General features: G+C 42.1%; 1 long non-coding RNA gene, 4 other non-coding genes and 1 pseudogene across 5 annotated transcripts; 2 read left to right on the forward strand and 4 right to left on the reverse strand.

Annotated features, from left to right (window-relative positions):
• Positions 1 to 6,293: 6,293 nt before the first annotated feature.
• LOC144306464 (large ribosomal subunit protein uL15m pseudogene) lies at positions 6,294 to 11,095 on the reverse strand (annotated as a pseudogene).
• Positions 11,096 to 12,040: 945 nt separating this feature from the next.
• Positions 12,041 to 12,112, reverse strand: TRNAP-AGG (transfer RNA proline (anticodon AGG)). Its single transcript has one exon. It is a non-coding gene; the product is annotated as a tRNA-Pro (tRNA).
• A 15-nt stretch (positions 12,113 to 12,127) lies between these two features.
• On the forward strand, positions 12,128 to 14,706 carry LOC144306607 (uncharacterized). Its single transcript, XR_013373695.1, has 2 exons — positions 12,128 to 13,515; positions 14,118 to 14,706. It is a non-coding gene; the product is annotated as an uncharacterized LOC144306607 (long non-coding RNA).
• Positions 13,083 to 13,156, reverse strand: TRNAI-AAU (transfer RNA isoleucine (anticodon AAU)). The gene has a single exon. It is a non-coding gene; the product is annotated as a tRNA-Ile (tRNA).
• TRNAA-CGC (transfer RNA alanine (anticodon CGC)) lies at positions 13,682 to 13,753 on the reverse strand. The gene has a single exon. It is a non-coding gene; the product is annotated as a tRNA-Ala (tRNA).
• A 1,078-nt stretch (positions 14,707 to 15,784) lies between the features above and the next one.
• Positions 15,785 to 15,857, forward strand: TRNAK-UUU (transfer RNA lysine (anticodon UUU)). Its single transcript has one exon. It is a non-coding gene; the product is annotated as a tRNA-Lys (tRNA).
• The last annotated feature ends 1,749 nt before the right edge of the window (positions 15,858 to 17,606 follow it).

Here is a 17,606-nt window from a genome sequence, read left to right on the forward strand (position 1 = left end):
ACTAATTCTACTTGCCAACACAGGCCCTGCCTTAAGGTAGATCATTTTACCTGTAGTACACTGTATAGATTGATTGCAAATATCTTATATAAAGTCTGTCATAAGACGGCGAAAATACCAACAGATGTAAGTATTTCCAGGAGTTTCTCAAATTAAAATTTAACATTATTTTCCCTTGAGATTTTGTTTTAATTGATTTGTAACTTCTTCCTCCAGGATTTCCAGAAGCAGTATTACTTGGAAGTGTAAGCTTGAAGAAAGGAAAAACAGAGTTAGGAATGTAAGAAAAGTAAAGGTAAAGTCTATGAAACTTTGCTAGACATTAGATAACTGTCAGGAAAAAAAAAAATTTAACATGTCCATACTTGGACATGTTAGGCATGTCTTGCCTGATAGGCACTAGGCATTACATACTCTTTACTGAGGTCAGGGACTTTCTGGGCTGATGTGTTTCTAGTTAGCTCTTGACCATAGAGATTGCATGGAATCTTCAGTGTGGTGAGTTCCTTATAAGTGGTCATTGTTATTAGTGCTCCATAAAGAAATCTTAGTGAATAAAAGAATGGTCATATATAGCTCTTATGTCACTATATGAGGCAGGAATTAATATTCTCAAAGGGGTAACTGGTCCAAGATTTTATTGCTGAGAAATAGTGTCACAGTCTATTCTGATGTCAGACAATCTGTGTGCTAGCTTAACCTATTGATGCTGAACACAGCAATACGTGCACGGAGAGAATCGGGGAGTTTGGCAGATTGGTCTAGAGAAAAAGTACAACACAGAGAACTGTGAGAGGACTTTGAGTTGCAGATAAGTTTGGTGAAAGTTTGGTAATGTAAATGAAAGCTGAATGTGAGAACTCATTATCTGATTGTCCCCAACCCTCTTGGCTACATTGCCTTTCCTTTCATGCAGTCTTAGAGCAGGGTCTTCTCCCTGGAGAAGCTTTGTTGCAATATGGCTCTCCCAGGCCTGTTCTGACTCCTCTGTGACCCTGTGACTCGGGGCAAGCCTGTTAGCTGGAACAGGTCCCCTTCACCTCCCATTCTTTTTTCACACCTACTGAATCATTAGTTAAGATCTGTGGAAAGTAATTTCTTGTCTTCTACGTGGATTCTTATAGGTGTCTAGAAGAGGTATCCCTTTTATGATCTCCTTTTATTTTATGGTTTTCCCTTTCCAAAGCCTACTTTGAGTCTGTTGTTTCCACATTGAACGCGGATATATTTCGTTATTTTATTTTATTTTATTTTATTTCATTTTATTTTATTTATTTGAGGAATAGAGAGCAGGAGAGCCCAACAGGGGGAGTGGCAGCGGGAGAGGGAGAAGGAGAAGCAGACTCTTTGATGAGCAGGGGGCCCACCATGGGGCCCAATCCCAGGACCCCAGGATCTAACCTCAGCCAAAGGCAGACGCCCAACCAACTGAGCCACCCAGGCACCCCTGAACACTGATGATATATTTCCTATGAGGGGGCTGAGAGGGATTCAGGCATTATGCCCAAAGGATGATTTGTATGCATTGACAGCCCTTACACGTGTTATCCTGATTCTCATAACATTATGAGTTAAATACACAGAACAAGTATTAGACCCCTTTTAATGGGTCACTGAGATTCTGAGAATTCCATTGGTTTGTCTAGCACCAGGAGACTTCCAAGTGACACAAAACTGTGTGTATCTAACACCTAACATCTTAACCCTTGGCTCAGTGTTATTTTCATTCTCTCTTTCCACCCATTTGCTTTTATACCAACCAGCGCAGAACTGCATTAAAAGGTATGGTGTGCCATTCTTTTTTATATAATAGGTTCATGCAGCTAATCAAATTCATCCTATTTTTACTCTTCCCTTGTAGAAGGACTACAGTGAGTTCTGTGGCTCAGTGGCTAAGGTCAGTGTGTACCACGATGGTGGCAGTGGCATCAAATTGGGTCCAGCTTTGTGGACAAGTACTACAGAGTTTGGCTCTCATTGATCCACATATTGGCGCCTTAAGAAATCGTGATAAAAATGCAGTTACTATAAGATATGCATTTTGTGTTCCTTTACGTGATGGTCATTCAGGTGGGGACACAAGAGAAATCACAGGGGAGGCTCAGGAAAACAAAAGTTTATTCTACTCACGGGCTCTAGAGCCAGAAAGTACTGTACACAGTGTAGGTTCATGTGGGGAAGCTCCAGGATGGTCAGGAGGCAGAACCAGAAGTAGGGGACATCTAGACAAAACAAGGCTCAGTAAACAGAAAATTGGCTAATGTGAATAATTTTGATGGTCTCTAAGTAATGGGATGGTCCCTAGTTGCCTTGCACCTGGCTCTGGGATGATCCAATCAGTTCATGATCCAATTTCTCCAATTATCCCAAGAATATCTTTTATATATTTATTTGGTAAATGAGAATTCAATATAGAACCACTCATTACATTAGGTTGTAATGCCTCCAGTCTCTTAATATTCTTATAACCCTGACTTTTTGAAGGTGATTTGTCTTCTGGAAAGTCCTGCATTCTGGACTTGTCTCATGGTTTTGTTCAACTTGCTCTACTTTTTTTCCTACAAATCAGAAGTTAAGTCTAATTAAGTCTAACTTTATTAGATTCAAGTTAAACTTTTTTAGGGACAAGACTCCATAAACGAGGCTGATATTTCATATGGCAACACATCAGGAGGTGACCCAAATAATTTCAATTTTCATTTTAGATCACCTTCCCAGACATGCCTAACTTTTTTGGATGCCATTTCTTCCACTCAGATCCAAGGATTATTCACAGAAGCATAACCAATGGGGGTAGTGCTTTTCCTTAATGAGATGTGTGTGATGGGCTCTGACGGGCTCAAAAGAACGAGTATTAATTTAACCCTCAGATTACAACATTAACGGATTGGTTCCTTGTTCTTTGTTACATGACAGTTGGGGCCTCTTTCCCAGAGGCTTTACCCTCTAACCCAGTTGTGTGTGCAGATCTCTGAGCTGCAGTCCCTGATACTGGCTGACATCATTCATTACATTTCCCTTTTTATTTCACAATCAGAAAATGATACTGTCTTTTCTTTCTGGAATGCCAAGGGGGTTGTCCTCTGGAGCTGCTGGTGCAGATGACCTCTCTTGAGTAGGATATTTCCTTGCTACCTGGCCTATGGTCCAGCCTCTGCCAGGTTTCCAGGTCTGCCCTGGAAACAGGAGTAAGCTCCTACTTTACTGTACTTTCTACTCTGCTCACCTATCCAAGGCTTCCAGAAGCACACGTGGCTGTACAAATTGCTGTTGATCTCTTTCCCTGAACAGGCTAACCTAGAACCTTATATTCACAACATTGTGATTTTGTCTCCCTTTGATTTTTTTCAGAGACTCACCTCTCAAGTTTGAATTTATCTTTAAGCTCACATAGCTTGGTAGGCAGCCCCTCAAATTACTGATGTCTGGCATTTTTTTTATATCTGGTTCAATCCAGTACCATTCAAGTTCTAGTTAAGAACAGAGTCTGTGCATTCTACTTCTAGATTATCTGTCCTGAGGAAAAGCTGCTGTAAGATGGCCTTTTAGGTAATTTAGTAGTATTTATTATACAGTGTTAAATGTATAAAATATTGTGTCAAGGGAAACCTGGGTGGCTCAGTGGCTGAGTGTCTGCCTTTGGCTCAGGTTGTGATCCCAGGGTCCTGGGATCGAGTCCACATTGGGCTCCTCTCAGGGAGCCTGCTTCTCCCTCTGCCTATGTCTCTGCCTCTGTGTGTGTGTGTCTCATAAATAAATAAATATTTTTTTTTAAAAAAGATTGTGTTAAGTGTCATAAAGACAATGCAGCTAAATCATTCATTCAACAAATATGTGAGTACTTACTATGTGCCAGAGAAGTTTCTGAATTCCAAATGTCACCTAGTGTTTTGGGTGTTTTTTTTTTGTTTTTTTTTTTTTTTTGTCCCCCTGCTATGAACTGAATTGTGTCCTCCCCTCCTGCAAATTCATATGTTAAAGCTTTACTAAAGTTTACACTGAATCCCCTGTGTGGGTGTATTTGGAATATAGAAGTAATTAAAGTTAAATGAGGTCATAAGGGTGGAGCCCTGATGCACTAGGGTTAGTTTCCTGACAAGAGAGGGCTCACCCCTCTCTTCCACATGAGGACACAATGAGGAGGCATCTTCGAACCAAGAAGAGAGCTCTTACTAGAAGCTGAACAGCTGGTACCTCAATCTTGAACTTCTCAGCCCCAGAACTGAGATAATAAATTTCTGTTGTTTATGCCATCCAAGGTATGGTGTTTTGTTTTGGCAGCCCAGGAATAATAAGACACCCCACCTGCCCAACACTCTTTCAAACCTCCTTTCATCAATGACTCCTTTGCAGCTAATATGTTATATCAAAGGAGTTAGGTTAGCTGGTGCTCAGGACAAGGCTCAGGGACAGCTTTGGCCTTGGAAGTGATGCCACAGGTCTTAGGTTCAGAAATTCAATTTTTAAATATGTCAACTCAGTTTTAACAATACAGCCAAGGAGCTGTAAAAATAGGGAAACAGCCTTCTGTTCTAAGAAACTCAAAAGATGTTTACAAGCCAGAAATCCAGTAAGTTCATTGACAGAAGCATATGTGGTTTATCAATAATACCTGTTCCACCCAGGATAACCCAATATAGATTTTCTGGCACCCCAGAAACCAGAACATTAGGCAGAGGCTGCAGGGTGAGGAAAGGAAGTTCAGGCTTTACAGTAAGACTTAGGGCTTCTTCATATGCACAACATGTGGTCTGGAAATCCTCCACGGTTGTTCCATTGTAGGTAGAATATCTATAGGAATCAGACATGAGGTCTTTGTTCCTTTGATTTGATGTGGTAAACGCTGGTAATTTCTTTATGACCCAATTCTGTCACTACCACCTATTTTTAAATCAGCCACAGCAAGGCCCTCCTCTCCTAGGGCCAGGAAACACAGCCAGGGACTCGGTTCTCATCCAATCTGTTACATCCCCTCAGTAGGTAGGAGACAACCTTATTGAAGGACCAGACCATGTTGTGTGTTTTCCTGTTAAGTATCCAACATGAGAAAGGTGCTTATGATAAACGTGTTCATCAGTTGATGTGAAAAATTCCTTGTCTGGTAAAGGGGATTTGGAAAACAGTCAAGGTTCAGTGTACCCTTGTAGGAAACTTCTTGTTCATGCATTTTCTTTTAGGTTCTTATAAGTTCTGGTTTGTTAAGGAATGGTTTAATAACAAACCAAGTTATGGAATCCTGAATAAAAATTTAAATAAACTCTTGGTGCATAAATTACTTTATAAATTGAATCCCAGATTAGCAATATAGAAGGTAGATAAGTTAACAAACCAAAATATTGCATCATTTAGGTTTTTAAGTTTTTTCTTTTAAAATAACCAGGAATGATTTCCTGGGTTTTCCTCTGGAAAAATTGTCATGAATCATTCAAGATTTAATTGCAGCAGGATAAATTGAGCTTTTGTACTGTTTAGGTATGACACATTTCTGTAAAGCTAAATAAACTAGCTGACTGCTGAGTCTTTTACATTAACTGAGTTTAATTTTCACATTACCAGTTGTTTTTATGGCTTATATAATCACCAATTTTCCAAAAATCATTTAAATGAGAAACAAAGGTCTCCAATATCTATGAAATAAGTAAAGTATCAGAATTAGAACACTTAACTTCTTCAAGAAAAAGGCTGATGGCTTCATCATTATTGTCTACTCTTATCAGATGAATTGAGAAAAGGAATGCACCTGTAATTTCTGTTTCGGTTTTGCTAGCAAATATTGTACTACTTATTCACTGGTCTTAAACCTTTAACTCACATCCCACATCTTAATAATCCAGAGTCAAAGGCTTTTCACCTTGACACTGGATAGGAGACCTTCCTGGAGGCTGTTGACGAAGATGAGCCAACACTACTAACTGCTCTAACCCTGACTGAGCAGGCCTAGTGGTCACACCCATTCCACCTGCACAATTCATACTGATTTGCAGCAATGATAACACAAGATTTGGAAAAAATATCATGAAAAAATGAAGAAGAAATACACTAAAACCTATCATCTTCCTCCGGCAGAAAACCAGGGAATTTGTTTCTTTAATTGAGAAAGAACCCACACCAATTCAGTTCCTCTCTGCAGCCCTTGCTTATTACATTTAATTTTAGATAAAAATGGAAATAGGGCTACATAGAAATTAAACATCAACATCTAGAGAATCACAAATGAAGACAAGACAGTGAGAAATATGCATGTTTCTGTCCTTGTTCTTCCAGAATTCTAACAACTTGTTTTTCTTTTAAGTTCATGAGCTGTAATACTTGAGATTCTCATCTGTAGGTTTTAAGATTTTCTTATCTGCTGTATTTATCACCCAGAGGCAAGATCAAAGAAAATCTGCCTTGGATTCTTTCAAATACTAAGCATTTTGAAGAGTTCATCTTTAGTGATATCAAGTAAAATGTAGCGATACTCTAGGCAAGTACGACTCTTGCTTTGAGAAATTTGGCAGGATCCACCAGGCAACCACGACTTTGCATCAGTATAATATGGTATCAATGCTTCAGATGGAAGCATTTGTTTTGGAATGGGTTGTCTGTGCAGAAAGAATAGAACAGGTCGGTACAGAATTTCTAGACTTCTTGGATCATAGAAGGCCATAGTAACGACACTACCATTTTTTTCGATTGCAGCAATGGCTAATTCTGATGCCAACCGTACTCCAATATTAACTTTCATCATAACGGTGTCAGCTCCCTCCTCTACCAGCTGGACACCATAATCTCTTTAAAGTGGCTGGATGGTCATACATCTCCCATTGACAAGCTGAGTTAATTCAATTGGTTGAGTAGGATCCACTTGGCCAAATCGATAAGATACTGCAATCTATTGAGGCTCAAAGGCTGATAATGGCATCTGAAGCTATGATGACCTTCATTAAACTCATATTTTCGGATTTGAATGTAAAATGGAGTCTGCCCCCCCCCCCCCCCCAAGGCCAGTCTGGGCTGGGTTCCTCTCTGTTGTTCTCCTTTATGGCCTTGGCTATGTTTTCTACCTCTTCTCCAATCTCCTGCCATCTTTCCGGTTTCCTGGAGCCTGAATTGGGCTTTAGGTTGGTGAAGCTCACATGGGGCAGGGTCCGGAGCAGGCCCAGTGCCCTGCCCCCACCCCCTGCCCTGCATAGGGCCGGCCATTACCTGCACGGTCCAGGCCCTCCAAGAGCCTGTTCATGCATTTTATATCGACTCTTGATCCTTGCTTTTACTGTGTATATAATGACAATACCTCCAAACACTAGGGAGTCCACCTAGTTTAAAACATGATTCCCTGTACCCAACGTATAGGTGTGATTGATCTAAATAGGCAAAATACAGAAGAATTTTAGAACTTAATATAACATTACACAGAGCAAGTGATAGATTAATGACAATATTCAGGTTCCTGGGTAAGGAAAAAAGGAAGGTTTGGTTGGAAGAGGATGGAGAGTGGTAATTTGTCTTGACGCCATCGTGCCCGGACGTGGACATTCTTTCAATGCAGTGTGGATATTCCAAGGCTTGTGGCAGTCTCGAGGTGCAGACAGCAGGCAGTATCAGGTGTTCACAACAACACAAATGTTATCATCTAACTCCTTCTGCTCTGATTAGACACTAGCCAAGCTTTTATATGATTTTTGTCTTCCTAAATTTGAGGGCAATTACAACACATACACAGACACACACATGTACTGGGCCACCTAACAGTTTGTTTCTTGGCATAAGTTCATTCATAAAGCAGGCACTCTATCTTCAAAGTTATCCTTGTCCTTCAAGTCCCCATTAAAATCCCTTGGACAGCCTGCCAGACATACCCAGAAATCAGGTCACTTCTCCACACCTGCCCTGTGACCACTCAGGTGTGACTTGACCCTTTCGGCCACCAAGAGCCTTCTAACAGGTGTCCTTGTTTCTAGCATATCTCCTTCAGATCTCTTCTCAACACAGCAGCCAGAGTTATTCTTTTAGAAGCTAGGTTAGTTCCTGTTACTCTTCTACACAGAAACTTTAGAGACTTCCTGTCTCACCCAGTTCAAAGTCCTTACAAAGACTGTAAGACCTCACATTTTTTGACGTCCTCCCGTGACTCATTTCCCCTTAAATGTTCTGCTCCAGCCACACTACTGCAAACATGCTTTTGCCTTCAGCTCTGCCTGATTCTTCTACTTAGAAACTCTTGAAAATAACACTGTGGCCCCTCTGTGTTCAAATGTTACCTTCAGTAAGGCTAACCCAATAATCCTGTTTAATACTATGATGAGACTCCCACCTATTCCCAGCACTCTGATCACATTCTAACATCAATTTTAGTTTACTTGTATCTTTGTTTGTTATTGTCTGCCTCCTTCCATAGAACTTAAGGGGCAGGTATCTTTGGTTTGTTCACTGATAAATCTCAAACACCCAAAACAATGCCTGACACACAGGAGTGGTCAAGAAATGTCTAGAATGAATAAATGGATGAGCATGTTTTATTTGGGTTATCAGGACCTCATCCCTCCAGAGTCTACATGAACTGGCAAGAGGAAGAGACAGAGGCAGAAAAGCATATAACATCAAGTTTCTGAACCAAAAGCTAATGATAAACACCTACAATCAGTGTTTTCCATCAGATATTGGCTCTTTGTGGGATTCTAGCCTGAGTAGGCAGCCAACTTGCCACATCTATCATGTTAAAATAGAAAGAACAACCTTAAAAGTGCTCGTTTCTAAGGCATCAGAGATTCAGCCTCACTAAGACTGAGATGGGGCCCAGGAATCAAGTTCTTGAAGCTCACCAGGTGATTCACATGTACGGCCATATTTGGATACCCAAGTTAGAGCATGCCCACTGAATTGTCCTGAGGCCTGAAGAGAACATTAGGACAATGTTAGTGAAGAGAGAGGAACATAAATGGCTAATTGTGCTTTTAGAATAAACGAGGAGGTATGTATGTGTGTGCTTTCTCTATTATGGCCATGGGCATTTTGTCAGTAAGTGCTAGTAAACCTAGGGAAGCTTCGAAGGAATGATAAAGGAGGACAGGCATGATGAAATTTTCAGAGGAACAAGGAAATCTCACAGAAAGGGTCAATTTCACCATGGAAATGATTTTCAAGCCACTCCGGAATAGCACAAACCATTCCTATCGGGGATCATATTGCCCAGGCACAGAACTGAGTTAACCTAGTCCATAACCAGAATGGAATTAGACTTCATTTTGGACCTCATTTCTCAATGTGCAGAAATTTGGTTAAGAAAAAAGGAGTGGGCAGCCCCGGTGGCGCAGCGGTTTAGCACCGCCTGCAGCCCAGGGCATGATCCTGGAGACCCTGGAGAATGGAGTCCCACGTCAGGCTCTCTGTATGATGCCTGCTTCTCCCTCTGCCTGGGTCTCTGCCTCTCTCTGTCTCTATGAATAAATAAAAGATCTTTAAAAAAAAAAGGAGTAAAAAGGATACACAGTAGGAATGAAATGAACGAACATAACTGGTTGGACAGGGCAGGTTTTTCCTAGAGGGTGGAGAGTTCAGAGAAGTTGGAGGTAGAAATGCAATTTGGATTCTGAAAAACAAGCTTAAATCTTTGGATTTTATTGTGAAGGTAACTGCAATCTGTTGTGGGTTGTTTGGTTCTTCCATTTGTCATATATGAAGGGAAGAAAGGTTGGAAACAGCATTACCTATCAGGAGGTACGTTGTGCTATCCAGGTGTGAGTGAGCAGGAACCAAACAGGTGGGTGAGGTAGTGGTAATGGGAAATTCATCTCCCAGAAGATAAGATGAAATTAGAGAGGGAGACAAACCATAAGAGACTCTTAACTCTAGGAAACAAACTGAGGGTTGCTGGAGGGGAGGAGGTGGGTGAGGCTGGGGTCACTGGGTGATGGGCATGAAAGAGGGCACGTGATGTACAAGATATGAGCACTGAGTGATATAAGACTTATAAGACTTATAAGACTGATGAGTCACTGACCTCCGCCTTTGAAACGGAAGGGAGAAAGAGAGAGAAAGAAAGAAAAAAAGAAGAAGAAAGAAAGAAAAGAAAGAAAGAAAAGAAAGAAAGAAAGAAAGAAAAAGAAAGAAAGAAAGAAAAAGAAAAAAAGAAGAAAGAAAGAAAGAAAGAAAGAAGAAAGAAAGAAAAAGAAAAGAAAGAAAGAAAGAAGAAAGAAAGAAAGAAAGAAAGAAAGAAAGAAAGAAAGAAAGAAAGAAAGAAAGAAAGAAAGAAAGAAAGAAAGAAAAAAGAGAAAGAACGAAAGATCGTTCATCTCCCATTATTCCCTAATGACACTTGCGTGGGCCAGAAAGTGGAGTCTCAAAACTCTGCGCGGACATTGCCGCCTCTCACCTCTGCCCTGTGTTTGGATTATTTTTTCCACCTTCAGATTATACCTTTTCCAACATTTCTGCATCCTTCTCCCTGTATCCTAAACCTTTTTCCTCGGGGGGTAGTACTTCTGAATCATCCGTGTAGCTTAAATACACAGAGCCCAAGCCCTACCTCAGCTAGGCCAGAAAAATGCATTCCCGGCAGGGGGCGCTGCGCCTACACCGCAAGATGAATAGAGCAAGTCAGAGCAGCTTAGGAGAGAGCTGGTGAACCGTGGCCACTTGCTGTGATTCCAGAATTCCACTCCTTAAAAGTGTTGACTTCCAAAATTCCTCTTGTTCGACAGCGGTGTGGGACTTAATTTCTCAATGTGCAGAAATTCAATTAAGAAAAAACACTGAAAAAGTAAGGCAGTCACCCAATACAGGGCTCAAACCCACAGCCCCTGGATTAAGGGCTCTATACCTCTATTGACTGAGCTAGTCAGGGAACCTAAAGAGCTCCTTCCCCAATTTATTATGAGGACATATAAATTCTTCTTGGGCCTGCTAGGAATGCAGGATTCCAGATTTTGCTTGATTATTTTTGTTTTATAAAGATGGCATGAAAGCCAAGATGTATAAGCATTATTCTAAATGACTGTGCACATCCTTTCACTACAGTGAAAGTGCACCACTTTCACTACATCTCAGCCCGCCTCCATTCTCACCATCTGCTGCAATAGACCCCAGAAGGTTTCTGGGATCCAAAGGTCGGCATCTCTGGGCGCTGTAACACTTACCCCAACTCTGGCATTCCCAGAGCCCCGGACTGGTTGCCTATGCTCTTCCAGGCATGGAGGTGAGGAGTCCAGGCCCTCCTGGGCCCTCTCTGTGGCCCCCCTGTCACCTGCCAGCCTCCACGGTGCTCTGTGGATGCGGCCCTGAAGAAAATCTATGCGGTTTTTTTTCCCCTCCCTTTCAGGCCCCCATGCTTGCTCATTTTTTGTACTTCTTCACCATCAAGGCTGACACACACTTCAAGAGAGGAGGCGCAAATTCATTTTAATATAAATTATTTGACAACCACTAGAATATGGGATCCAGTGATTTTTTTTAATGTCTCATTTATCACTGACTACAGAAGTTCATCGAATATAACAGATGCTAAACAAATTGCTGTGTACCAAATATCTGAGTGTACCAACAGTATCTCCAGGAGGCGAGAGAAAGTGCCCCTTCCCAATAAGGAACCAGAACCCGGACCTCCTGAAAGATGGGAGAATAGGCAACGCTATGCTAACGAGGAAAGCCAAGATATCTTGTACAAAGTTTGCCAAAACCCCAACTCTGTAGTTCGGTGTTTTATTTTTCCATAAAAAAGCGATGCATGAATGGTGGATGGTACTGAATTGAGATGTGCATCATCTTCCTATACTTTCCTATGATCACACCCTGGGTTGGAACTCTAGAGGAACCAGAAACATCAGCCTTTGCAAGAATCCCTTTAGAGTTGGCGGAACACGGAATAAAAGGCAAAACTGAAAAGTGCTTGTCTCTTTCAAGTCAGAGTTCCCGTGTTACTCGGATTGAGGGAATATGCAGCCTACACACTTCTACCAGAAGTGATAGCAGTTTACTGAATGGCCTGTGTATCCGTTTGCGTTGTGTGAGAATTTGAAGGCCGAGTTAGAAAAAGTGGAATCAGGGGGAAGTCACAAAAACTGGGCTCGTCCGGGATTTGAACCCGGGACCTCTCGCACCCTAAGCGAGAATCATACCCCTAGACCAACGAGCCACATATACTGAGGCTCTCTCTGAGTATATTGAATATTTAGTAAAAACAATTTTTTTTTGGTATTCCATTCATATTTGGGTGTGTGTAACTATAACCGACCTTTATTTGGACCCTCCCTCCTTTCCTATTTTCAAAAGTGGCTCTCAGCACTTCCCCAGTCCTCGCAAGGAGCGCATCAAGCCTTAGTGCTTCGCAGAGGGCGCTGACCCATCCCGTGTAAGCAACAGCCAGGGCGGTTGCTCCGACAGTGCAGCAGCCTGAGCTCCTCCTCACCTGCACCGGTCGAGGCCCGAGCAGCCCCTCCCTCCCTCTGCAGGGGGACCAGGCCCACCGCCGCTCGCACGTCCCCGACCCTCGGGACACTCGGCCTGGTCCCGAGGTCCCCCACGCCCATAGCGGACGCGTGGGAGCTCCTACCGCTGTGAGGTCGTGGTTGGATACAGGAAATCAGCGGCCCTGGGAACACTGGGAGACCCAGGGAGCCGGAGCCGGCGTCGGTGGAGGAGTTGGCTGACCCAGAGCGTAAGGACAAGAACCGGCCAAAGCAAAGGGGCTGCGGCCGTCGCCACCCGGCCGCACGGGGCAGTAGGGGCCGCAAGGCGAGGACACCGTGCGGGAGAGCCCATAGGTCAGAGTGGTGAGAACCTGCTCGTCTCTCAGACGGATTCCTCCCCTGTCCCGCGCGATGATGGACCCAAACCGCAATCCGACACCGTTTTCCTTCTAAATGAATTTAACAATCCCTACGGTGTCCGGCGGGTTTTCTGCTTCTCGGAGCAAACTTTCTGAGCACGAGGGCTTGCCAAGAGGGGTTCCCAGGGCTCTCCTACGATGGAGTGGACTCGCGGCAAAACGTTTCTTATGGGGACGCAGTCTTACCTTAGAACGCGGGCCTCCTTTTCCACCGGAGGGTCACCAGGAGGATTTAACTCAAGGCAAGGGCAAAAAAAAAAAACAGAAATCGTTGGACTGGCCCGTACGGGGATCGAACCCGCGACCTTGGCGTTATTAGCACCACGCTCTAACCAACTGAGCTAACCGGCCAACTACGCAACAAGGGCGTTCAAAGTCATAACAAGAAGGTATTGTTGCAGCTTTTTACGCTGCAAACAGCATGGTGCATCTGCGCTGCTGATTTTGCCCGCACCGAGCTAGGCTTCGTCCCTTTCCCAATACTTGTCCTATGTTTTTCGTGCCCTGACGCAGCAACGAGGTGCTAGCAATACCCCCCCACACTCCCTCTCTGTATTTTGAGGCCAAGATTATCTCTGCCTCTGAAGACCAGCCGGATACTACAAATTGCCTTTCATTAATGGGTCCTGGGCTAATTTCCAGGCTGATCTGCTTCCGCCATCTCTCCTTCCGGTGTTTTTTTTCTACGTTTCCAGGGCTACTGGTTTCAGGTAAAGATGAACCCAAATACCTTAGAGTTATCCTGTTTTCCTCCCTACATACACAATTCTAAAAGCAGTGGCTACAAGGACACTGTGGAAATCGATGAAGAGGATATCAAGTCTAGTGATTCCACGTTTTAAAAACATGGTTTCTGATTGTGTTGGCAAAACATCTTGGAGATGCCGGGGATCGAACCCGGGGCCTCATACATGCGAAGCATGCGCTCTACCACTGAGCTACATCCCCAGCCCTGCAAACCCTGTCTTTCTAACTCTTCCCAATTCTTTGACTCCTATTTTCCTCCCCAGGAACCAGAAGATATTTTGAATACTGAGATTAAATTTTCCTTTATCTGCTCAGCAAAATCATAACATAGTTAAAAGAGCAACATCCATATTCCAAGTAGAGGAGTCTTCCAGCTATGGGACGTTTGTCAGACACTTAACCTAGAGACTAAGGAATGGAACCAAATACCTAAAAATCTGATGAGAAAAAGGACAGAGAGACTCTAAAAGCTTCTTTCTCATATGTTATCTAACTCGAATTTAAATAAAAATTTGAAAATAAAAAGCTCCTTTCTTTCCTTTTTTTTTTCTCTTTTATTTTAAAGACACGTGAGAGGTACTGCAGTGATCTATAGGCTAATAAGATCCCTGGCAACTTGAAGCTGAATTGAGAGAGAAGTGGAAGAGTGTCTCAGAACAGGCGATATTTATTTACTTGAAGATAAATTGGCTGAAGAAATAACGACCTAAGGCAAGTCTTCCACCTGGATAAAACGGATCCAAATACTATAAGGGGCTCTCACCCATACAGAGCAGAAGGTCTTCTAGAGTCATAGTTGGCCTTGGGACTCAAGACATCCAGTGCTAAAACTGGGAAGTTAGTCACCCCACTGCACTTGGGTCCAGTCCCAGAATCCAGAATTTCCAGGCCAAAGCCCTAACCGGGCTTCTAGAAGGATGGATCTCCTCTATGAGTCTCTGGAGCACAAGGCTGGGAAGAGGAGGGAGGAGTGGGTCAATAGCAGGCCTCCTGTTTTCTTCTGGACCCTTCTTCCCAGCCCTGGAAATGTTAGGGTGCCCTAGTGCTTGCAGGGCATGTGTTCAGGGATCAATAGAATCTCATGCCCAAATTGTGCTGGTACTCAAGGACACCGACTGAGAAGATGATTAAGTAAACAGAGATGACTAAGTAAACCTGAGATTGGTTTGTTTGTTTATAGATACATAAGTTTGGATTTTATTATGGAAATTTCCATAGTATATTGTTCACAAACTTAGAAACACTATAATAGACGCCAAATTATAAAGAACAAAAGAGAGAGAATAAACCCCAAATTTAAGACAGTGTTTACCTGGGAGGGTGAAGAGATAGGACCCCAGAGGGACAAATGAAAATTGGTAATTGTCTAAGCTGAGAAATGCACATGTAGATGTACACAGTATTCTAATTAGTTTTCTTAAAACCCATATACAATGTAGGATGTGGACAACCAAGGACAGTGGGTATATGGGAACTTTATATTTTTGCAACTTTTTGGTAAATATAAAACTACTCAAAAGTTAAGAGTTTATTTAAATTAAAAATTAATAAATGAAGACAGCTGACACCCAGCACAAAATCAAACCACTCCCTCTGTTTCTCGATCCATATTCAGGTGTCCAAAGTGCCACCTAAAACCTTAAAAGCACCAGCAATGAATCAGCTTCATTTTGAAAGTGCTCTGTTTGAGGCCAAACGTAGAATATTTGAGATATTTCTCTGGGAAACTGAGGAACTGAAGGCCAGCATTCCATAGTTCTTGACTGCACTGAATTTTATATAGTATAGTATATATCTCTATATAGTATTGACCTATACAGATAGTGTGTGTGTGTGATATATAGTGTGTGTGTATATACACACATATAGTGTATATACACATATAGTGTATATATATACATGCATACATATATATACATAAACATATACTGTGTGTATATATATATATACACATATATGTATCTCTATACTTTATAGGGAGAAAGAATTTGGGGCAACATTATAATTAATATAATATGGTTAGACCTTGGTATTAAAGAAGACCCTCCTTGTGACTTTCTATGCTAATTAGTATATTTCTAAGCATTTTCTAAACGAGCAATGCTGAACCAGAATCACAGGTGAAACTTCTAAAATAATTTCCTCCTTCAAATTTAGGGATAGATTGACTACAGTTGATGTGTCAGAAGCATTTCATGTGAGCCAGTTGAGGCGTATGAGAACTCTATGTGAGCCCGGATAGCTCAGTCGGTAGAGCATCAGACTTTTAATCTGAGGGTCCAGGGTTCAAGTCCCTGTTCGGGCGGTTTGTGCTTTTCTCCCCTGCTCCTGCATTTTTAACCCAGCAAGTATATAACCGGAAAGAAGATAATATCAAATCAAAGGCTGATTTCACTAAATAATGAGGGGATCCTGAACACAATACAGATATCATAACCTAGGATTTGTCCAGAATGTAGAATGGCCTTTTAGTAAGGTGGCTGGAAGCTGCAGCATGCTAAACATTTCATCCAGAGCACAAGTAAAAGTTTCATTAACAACGGTCACAAGTTATCAAAAGTCAAAACAGAACTGCTTCCTCTGCCCTACACTGGAGTGCTCCTTTCCAATCCTCTACTTTGCTCAGCTCTGGGGATGCCCACATCAGCCCTTAGAATTCAGGTCCCAGTTGCAGCAGCTTCCAAACTTTTTGGCCATTTCCAGTTTGAACTTGAGTTTACATCTGGACCCAGACACACAAATGTAGCAGGAACAAAATTGACTAACCACTGACCCTCACATATGCACTGCATTCTGATATTTCAGATTCCCTCCTATTTACAATGCTGGGAACTAGCCACCAGTAAATTGATTCCACATCCCCCTCAGTGGGAAACATTGGGCTTAGAGTAATCACAAAGATGGAATTACAGGGTGATGCATCCTGTGCCAAGTAACCTGCCTGCTCTGCCCCTTCCCAGAAATCCCAGGCCCCAAAAACCTCAAGTGACCTGAGCGCATTGGCAGCAACATCATCTCTGCCCTGCTTGGAGTCTCTGAAGAAACAGAACCTGGCAGCCCTTGCTTGAGATTTCATTTGGTCATTGCCCAAAGCAGAATTTTCATCCTAGAGGATCCAGAAGATAATAGAGAAAGTGGATTTTACATTGCTATGAAAAATCATCAAAGTTGCTACAAGCAATTCATATATTAGATCATTATAACATGGCACTGGATTAAGGTAATGGATATGTTGTATTTCCATTCTCCATTACTGTCCCGATCCCTAAACCTGTCTCCATTAATCTTCAAACCTACAAGTCAACTAGTTCTAATCATTTGTTTTACCAGAAAAAGCCAAATGTGGCAGGCACCTTCCACTCAAGAAACTCAGCTACTTTGAGGTTGGTGTCCAGAGGAAAAAGCTACTAGAAGTTTCCATGGGTCATTTACCCTTCTATTGGGCAGATGAGTTGAGGAAAACATCCAGATTTGAATTTTCCAAGCCATGCTTCTAGAAGAAGAAGGAAGAAAGAAGAAGAAGAAGAAGAAGAAGAAGAAGAAGAAGAAGAAGAAGAAGAAGAAGAAGAAGAAGAAGAAAAGAAAGAAAGAAAGAAAGAAAGAAAGAAAGAAAGAAAGAAAGAAAGAAAGAAAAGAAAAGAAAGAAAGAAAGAAAAGAGAAAAAGAAAAGCTCAATGAGTGAAAGTAACTCTTTGTTGGGACATAATCCTTCATGAATCTCTCACATTTCTACATGTATTGCTAGCAAGGCACTGACTGCTCTTTGTTCTGGATTTTCTTTTCAAAGATGCTTATACAGCAAACACTGTAGAAGTGAAGACAGAAATGTCTCTCCAGAGCAATGGGTAGGCATGCTTACTGCTCATTATAAAAGAATAGAGATCCATGGTTTAGGGTTTCTTTCTTAGAATCCACTGCATGTACAGATGTCATTCATGGTTTTGCCCTCTGAGAACTAGAGCCAGGGAACCAGAGAAAAAAATGCTCATAATCTGGCTATTGCTATTACTAGAGTAATGGACTTTCCATTGTCTCTAACCCAGGAGTCTTGTGA

This window comes from Canis aureus, chromosome 37 (genome assembly GCF_053574225.1).
Source record: "Canis aureus isolate CA01 chromosome 37, VMU_Caureus_v.1.0, whole genome shotgun sequence".
Classification (NCBI taxonomy): Eukaryota; Metazoa; Chordata; class Mammalia; order Carnivora; family Canidae; genus Canis; species Canis aureus.